Source organism: Bidens hawaiensis, unplaced genomic scaffold (genome assembly GCF_021521415.1).
Source record: "Bidens hawaiensis isolate Kalapana, Puna unplaced genomic scaffold, B.hawaiensis_p1.1 tig00035036_1, whole genome shotgun sequence".
Lineage (NCBI taxonomy): Eukaryota > Viridiplantae > Streptophyta > Magnoliopsida > Asterales > Asteraceae > Bidens > Bidens hawaiensis.
In genome coordinates this window covers 202,961-211,494 of record NW_027496082.1, presented here as the reverse complement: position 1 = coordinate 211,494, position 8,534 = coordinate 202,961, and positions in this window count along the sequence as shown.

Here is an 8,534-nt window from a genome sequence, read left to right as displayed (position 1 = left end):
GTGTATGTAGTGTGACAGCAGCCAAGGGAGAGGGGGGGGGGATCGGGTTTTGGGAGGGGGAAGGGAGGTTAGGGTTTTTGTTATTATTTATTAATAATATGTTACACAATAGTCCCTCCTCTTTTAGTTATTACTTTTCTAGTGTAAACAATTAGTTCTTGCTTCTTGTGTTTAGCATTACACATAACATATCAAGTAACACATAAACCTAACACATAATTATCAATTACTTATTGTTTTGATGTTTGTCGTTTGTTCACCAATGGTTTGAGTCAACTCGTTTGCGTTTCGGTGCAATCCTGAAAGACTACATGCGTAGTGATTATCAAGCGTCATTTAAAACCCTAGTTTAAATATAATGAGATGTGCGTTATAGATCAAGTGATCTTAAGTTTGAATTGACGGAGTTTGAATTAACGGAGTTAACCTGAAATTGACGAGTGTCACATCATTCTCATGTTGAAAGAATTTTCGTCCCGAAAATTTGAGTCAAGTCGCGATGGGTGTCTGAAAAAAGCAAGAAAAATTTTCAGTTTGTCATATCATTCCCTAGTAGAAAGAAATTTCATCCCAAAATTTAATTCATACCTCTGGTGATTTCTGACGATTTGACGGCTTTCGCGGTTTTCGGTGTTTGGTCAACCCTTCAAAAAGGTGAGGATACTTTTTCATCATTTGGTCCTCGCGTTCCCACGTGAACTCCGGTCCACGTCTCGAGTTCCAACGAACCTTAACGATTGGAATTTTGCTGTGCCTGAATGTTTTGGTTTCCCAATCCAAAACTTCGACTGGTTCTTCGATGAAGCGTATCTGTTCATCAACTTGTAACTCGTCCAAAGGGACTGCTTGGGTTTCATCGGAAAGGCATTTCTTCAAATTGGATACATGGAATACATTGTGTACGCTACTGAGTTCCGTTGGTAAATCCAGTCGGTATGCTACCGGACAAATGTGCTCAGTTATCCGGTAAGGGCCAACGTATCGTGGATTGAGTTTGTTTCGCTTTCCGAAGCGAACCACACCTTTCCAAGGTGAGACTTTGAGTAATACTTGGTCGTTTACTGGAAATTCAAGAGGCTTTCGGCGCTTGTCGGCGTAACTCTTTTGGCGATCTCGTGCTGCTGCCATGCGGTTTCGGATTTGGACAATCTTTTCAGAAGTTTCAAGTACTAGTTCTGGACCAGTGATTTGGCTATCACCCACCTCTGCCCAGCAGAGAGGTGATCGACACTTTCGTCCGTACAACGCTTCAAACGGCGCGGCTTTAATGCTTGCGTAGTAGCTGTTATTATACGAAAACTCTACCAAAGGTAAGTGAGGTTCCCAACTTTTTCCGAAATCCAACACGCATGCACGCAACATGTCCTCCAAGGTCTGAATGGTGCGCTCACTTTGCCCATCCGTCTGAGGATGGTATGTTGTGCTCATATCAAGGCGGGTGCCTAGTGCACTCTGTAGTGACTTCCAGAAGTGCGAAGTGAAACGGGAATCTCGATCAGATATGATTGAGACAGGCACTCCGTGTCTAGACACTACTTCTTTCATATAGATGCGAGTCAGTCTTTCCATTTTGTCTGATTCCTTGATTGCTAAGAAGTGTGCAGACTTAGTCAACCGGTCAACGATCACCCAGATGGTATCGCATCCCATCGGTGTTTTGGGTAATCCCATGATGAAATCCATGGAAATGTGCTACCATTTCCACGTTGGAAGTTCCGGTTGTTGTAGCAGACCAGATGGTTTCTGATATTCCACTTTGACTCACGTAGGTGGCAATGTCGGCTTTCATGTTTGGCCACCAGTAAAGTGCCTTTAGGTCATGGTACATTTTATCTGAGCCAGGGTGGATGGAATATCGGGACTTGTGTGCTTCGTCCATCACTAGGGTTCTCCACTCTCCGTATCGAGGAACCCAAATCCGGTTTTCGAAATATCGGACCCCGTCCGATTTGGTTTCAAGTTGCTTGTTCATACCTCGCATGAGTTCTGATGGGAGGTTATCGTCTTTCAAGGCTTTGAGTTGCGCATCGCGAATCTGATCGGGTAAGTTGGCGTGAATCATGAGTTGTAATGCTCGCACTCGTCTAGGTTTATCGGTTTCTTTTCTGCTGAGAGCATCGGCCACTACATTGGCCTTGCCAGGGTGATACTTGATGGCACAGTCATAATCCTTAACAGCTCGACCCAACGACGCTGTCGCATGTTCAGCTTCTTCTGATTGTAGATATGCTGGAGACTCTTGTGGTCGGTGTAAATGGTAAACTTGGTACCGTACAAGTAATGCCTCCATATCTTAAGAGCAAACACCACAGCTCCGAGTTCCAAGTCATGGGTCGTGTAGTTCTTCTCGTGAATCCGTAGTTGTAGAGAGGCATAGGCTATAACCTTCTCGAGTTGCATCAATATGTAACCGAGACCCTGTATCGATGCGTCACAATGCACCTCAAAATTTTCTGTTCCCTCGGGAAGGGCTAGGATAGGGGCGCTACAGAGTTTGTTTTTCAGCAGTTGAAAAGCGGATTCCTGCGCGTCACCCCAATTGTACTTAGTACCCTTGTGCGTCAAGGCGGTGAGGGGTTGAGCAATCTTTGAAAATCCCTCAATAAAACGCCAGTAGTAGCCAGCCAGTCCTAGGAATTGTCGCACCTCAGTCGGAGTCTTAGGTGCTTCCCAGTTTTTGATGGCCTCTACCTTGCCGGGATCGACATGGATACCATTCTCATTGATCACATGTCCTAAGAAGTGAACCTCGCGAAGCCAAAATTCGCATTTTGAGAGTTTAGCGTACAGTTGTTCCTTCTTTAGCAATTCTAGGATCAACCTCAAGTGTTCTTCGTGGTCAGCCTTGTTCTTGGAGTAGACGAGGATATCATCAATAAAAACAATCACAAACTTGTCGAGGTACGCCTTGCATACTCGGTTCATGAGATCCATAAATACGGCTGGTGTGTTGGTTAAGCCAAAAGGCATAACCGAAAACTCGTAGTGACCGTACCGATTTCTGAAAGCCGTCTTTGAAATGTCTTCTTCGCGCACTCTTAATTGATGGTAGCCAGATCTCAGATCGATCTTCGAGTAGTAACTCGATCCTTGAAGCTGGTCGAACAGATCATCAATTCGGGGTAAGGGATAACGGTTCTTGATCGTCACCTTGTTCAGCTCTCGGTAGTCGATGCACATGCGGAAATCCCGTCCTTCTTTCGAACAAATAAGACAGGGGCTCCCCATGGTGATGAGATAGGTCGGATAAAACCTTTATCCAAAAATTCTTGCAATTGAGTGGACAACTCCTGAAGCTCCGCGCGGTGCGAGCCGATGCGGGGCTCGTGCTATTGGTGCTGCACCGGGGGTCAATTCGATTTGGAACTCGACTTGTCGAATAGGTGGGAGTCCAGGCAAATCCTCCGAGAAGACTTCCGGAAAATCTCGCACAATCGGTATGTCTTCGATTCGCTTCTCCTCCGCGGGTTTCTCGACAATATGGGCTAAAATTGCCGGATGACCCTTTTGTAAATATTTCTGCGCCTTCATAAGGGTGATAACGCTGGTGGTCATGCCGCTCTTCTCGCCCTGGATCGAAATGATTTCGCCGGGAGGGGTAGTGATGTGGACTATCTTGTAGTGACATATAATCTCCGCTCGGTTCTCGGATAAGCCAGTCCATGCCGACAACGACATCGAAACTATCCAGTGTAAAAGGTATGAGGTCGATATCGAAAGTATGACCCGACAGTTTCAACTTACATCCCGCAAGTACATGAGTTGTCTCTATAGACTTACCGTCAGCTAATTCAACAGGAAACTTAGCATCTAACGGGGTTGGAGTTAAGTCTAAAAGTTTACTAAAGGCTTTCGATATAAAACTCCTATCAGCTCCAGTTTCAAACAAAACAGAAGCAAAACAGTCGTTCACAGGAAACTTATCGGTAACCACATTCGGATCGTTGCGGGCCTGGCCCGACCCAATGACGAAAGCTCTACCTTTACCACTACTTCCACCATTGTTGCTGCCTCCATTTTTCTCATTCTGCTTTAGTTTGGGGCAATCCTTCCTGAAGTGACCCTCTTGACCACACTCGAAGCACCCTTTATTCGCCGTAAGCTGTTTAGGAGTACCCTTTGCCTCTAGGTCTCCCCTACATTCTTTGGCTTGATGACCCATTTTTCCGCATCTCAGACACTTGATACGGTCGCATGAGCCAGCATGGTGATAGTTGCACTTGTTGCATTTCGGGTACTTTCCAGCATAGCCACTCGAACCTTGTCTGCCACCGTTGTTGTTATTGTTGGAACCATGATTAGTGAAGCCCCGAGTGAGTTCGGGCATACGGTAGTGTTGTTGCTGTGGGGGGTTCGATGATGAGGACCTGGTGTTGTCAAATTTTCTCTTTCCATTACTCGGGTTGTTGTCAGTGATTGAGTTGTCTCGGGTTTTAGAGGTTGAACCTCTAGGTGGTAACGCACCTTGTGTCACTGCCTGGTTCGTCAGTTTGTGGGCTAATCGGATCGCTTGTTGAATTGTAGCCGGTTTGGAAGACGTCACCATACCCTGAATTTGTGGTACCAAACCATTGATATACATCTCGATCCTCTTACTCGGCGGGTCTACCATCCGTGGACACATTACGGCTAGCTCATGGGAACGGGTAGTGTAGGCTTCAATTTCGGAACCCACCATTTTCAACGACCAAAACTCAGATTCCAACTTCACGATTTCCTTTCTAGGACAGTACTCTTCTCGCATCATATTCTTGAACTCTTCCCAGTTCATAGCGTTCGCCAAATCCAACCCAAGAATTTGCATATTGGAGTTCCACCAAGTGAGAGCAGAATCTTCCAGTGTTCCAGCAACAAATTTGACCCTGCTGGCGGGTTGACAATTACACATCTCGAAAGCTGACTCTGCCTTCTCAGCCCAACGCAGGAAACCTATGGCTCCCTCAGTGCCCTTAAACGAATTGGGCTTGCAATCCAGGTATTTCTTGAAAGTACAGGCTCCGGCTGGACCTCCGGCTTGATTCTGAACATGTGCGGCTAGAGCTGCCACCGCATGGTCATTCAATAGGGTTTGGAGTTCTGCTGCGGTTAGGTTGATGTTACCGCGACCATGTCCAGCGTTTCTTCCAGCCATCTCCTAGAATCACAGCATAAAATGTTAGACATGAATTCTCGGTTTAATATGCAACACACCATACATGTAATAAAAAGGTAGGTAAGAAAGAAAAAAAAAGAAGCAAACATCACATCACAACCATATAATAATTCAAATAATAATTCATGATTAAAACCATTGTATTCGCTACAAAGTATTTAAAACCAATCCTTAAAATCATAGAAAATGATAGTTTGGATGGAGACAACCCTTCCATCTAGGTGTTATCATTCTCAAATGTCATCGTCTGAGGACACCTCTGAGTGTGCTTCCGACTCAGGCGGTTCTTCCTCCGGTTCCTCTTCGGGTTCCTCATCGGGATCTTCCTCGGGTTCCTCCTCAGGTTCTTCCTCAGGTTCCTCCTCAGGTTCTTCTTCAGGTTCTGCTGCATTCTGGGCAATTTGCGTCTGTAAGATATCGCAACACTCTAGAGCTATCTCTGTCCGGGATATCGCCACAAGGAGTTGCTCTTGCAAATCTATCATCTCTGTTTGCATTTTTCTCATAATCTTCATTTGTTGATCGTTAGTATCCTGCGCTTCCCTCACAGCTTCCTTCAGGCGGAATATTTCTTTCCTAGCCTTGGTTCCATCTCTTAATAATTCGGGAACGTTCACTTTCGCCGAGCAAATAAAATCCGCCTCACGCTCTAGACGGGAAACAACAACTGCGAGAACACGCTCTATCGGTTCGGTTGTGGGTGGTAGGGTGTTGGGGTAAGCAGGGCGGCTCGAGTGAGGTAGTGGGGGAACTTGTTCGCGGTAAACCATATGCCTGATCAGACTCGGGTACCAATCCCAGCTAACGTCGTCATCGTACATGCCTCCAGATAGACGATACCTCTTCGGTGCAGGGGCTTCTAGTTCCGGGGCTACTCGGGGTGGCGACGAGGTAGGTGGCTGCGGTTCCTTTCCATGGGCATGAGTCACCTGGTCGGATGATGATGGTGGCGTCGACATCCCTACAGGTAAGTCGTGTATGCGCGCGTATGAGTGAATGAGGTAAAGAGATAAAGATAACGAAAGACTAAATAAAATATATATGCAGTGCGTAGAAATTATAACTAATGGGTCGTTGCGGTTATAGTCTAGTATGCATGCAATTTCTAGTTCGCTATAACCAATGGATCTGATACCAATCTGTCACAACCTCAAAATCCACTAACGGAGTTTTACCGTCAGAGGGTGTGAACTAACAGGATCGGAATCATTAGTTATAATCAAACACCATAAATAAAGTTTTCAAACCACGAAAACATTTAAGTTTAAATGAGTGCGGAAGCGTAAATTCATAAACCAAGTGTTGCGTCACGCAGGACGACTTAAAACCCAATTAATAACAGTTTAAAAACAAATTTGCAAAAACGTTAGAGTTCAATGGGATGCATGTTCCAATACCGCGTGCCCGCCTCGGCTACCTGAGAATAACATACTAAAAGTGTCAACACGAGGTTGGTGAGTTCACATATATAAATAAAGAAAAATGTTTGCGTTTAAGTGTTTGCGTTTTGCGTTTACGTTACCAGATAATGTTATGTCAATTATATATCAATAGGTAGCTAGCCTATAAAACAAGTATACTAAGTGTTCGACACCGAAGCTGACTGTTTATCAATTGCCTTGCCACCATGTCTACCACGACCATGGAAAATGTGTTAGCCGAAATTACACCCACTCGACCTCCAGTCGAGTTTAGAGTTGGGTGGGGTTTGTCAAATCCAATAGTACTACTCAACAGTGACTCGCTATTATACAAATACTAAACGGCTCGATGTTACGAAGGACTTTAGTTGGTTCGCTTGCCACTTAGCCTTACAAGTGATATATAACTAATAACAAAATTTAAAGCGTTTTGGAGTATGTATTCTCCCCCAAGTAAAAGCGTTTAAAAGAGTAAAAGGGGAACGTGAAACTCACTGTTTGCGAAGAATTCAAAAACAAGTCAATCGAGAGATGCGCGTCACAGAAAATCCTCACTAGCGTTCTAAAACAAGAATAAGATTTTCTAAGTGTTGGAACTATTATTGAGTCTCTAGACTCGGCACATAATACCTATGCATGAGATACGTTTCGTGTTTCGTTTGTGAATTATGTGTGACTCGACAAACACAATGGTGACACGTTTCATGTGTAAACAACTACATAAGTATCAAGTACTAACATTACACATTACTAGCAATCATTCCCCACAAGGGCAATTTAGTCAAAAACATAGCAATTATCTAGCAACAAGCACGTTTCATGTATTTTCACATAGTTCAGCAGCTAGTTTTATCAGGACAGATTTCTACTTGAAAGATTACTCTATTCAAAAGATCATAACATATCAATTAATTCACCAAAAATCGTCACAAAAGCATACACGAGTTAGTTTCCAGAACTATTTTTATTGTAATTTTATTCCACATAGTTTTCTCACAAAGACCAAAACATTACAGTAACTCACAGCAGTCAAAATCATGCGCAACATAATGATATTTGTTATTCCCGTTGAATGGTAATTTAAATTAATTCAAGACCAATCGGGTTAGATTCTTAACTCAATATGTTAACTTCCAGAAGTGGAACTAACCCATTTGGTCTTTTAGTTTATAAGATATGATAATTACAAAACAGCCTAACAGCAGACCTCACAATTTAGACTTGCACTTCAGTTTTGTAAAATAATAAAAGTTAACTTTTACACGTCCAAAAATTACAAACTTGGACTTTATAAAAACTAGACTCAACCTAGTACACCGTAGTGTTAAGAATTTCGACCAATTACCACATTAACATTCAGTTACATTCGTCTAAACATAAACTTAACAATCTGTCCAGTACCAGTTTACATCAAAACTCAACATAACAACAATCTATGAACCATAATCAATGCATATAACACTCTAGACACAATATTTACCAACCATGCATATCAATCTCACATTACACACATAGTTAGGGTTTTTCTTGAAAGTTTAAATCAAAGAACAAGTGATTATCAAACAACAATAACACAACTAGTTATCAATTTCATTAGCAATCATCATCAAGCATATAATCAAACCCTAGCTCATCTTAATCATCAATTTCGTGACTTAGGGTTTTGGATTAACCCATTCAAAATCAAAATTAAACATATAGAACGCATATGGGAGTTGTTAATACCTTCCTAGCACCTTAATTCTTCAACCAAACTTGAAAATACTTGTATGTATGTGTGTGTAGTGTGACAGCAGCCAAGGGAGAGAGAGGGGGGGGGGGGGGCGATCGGGTTTTGGGAGGGGGAAGGGAGGTTAATGTTTTTGTTATTATTTATTAATAATATGTTACACAATAATCCCTCCTCTTTTAGTTATTACTTTTCTAGTGTAAACAATTAGTTCTTGCTTCTTGTGTGTAGC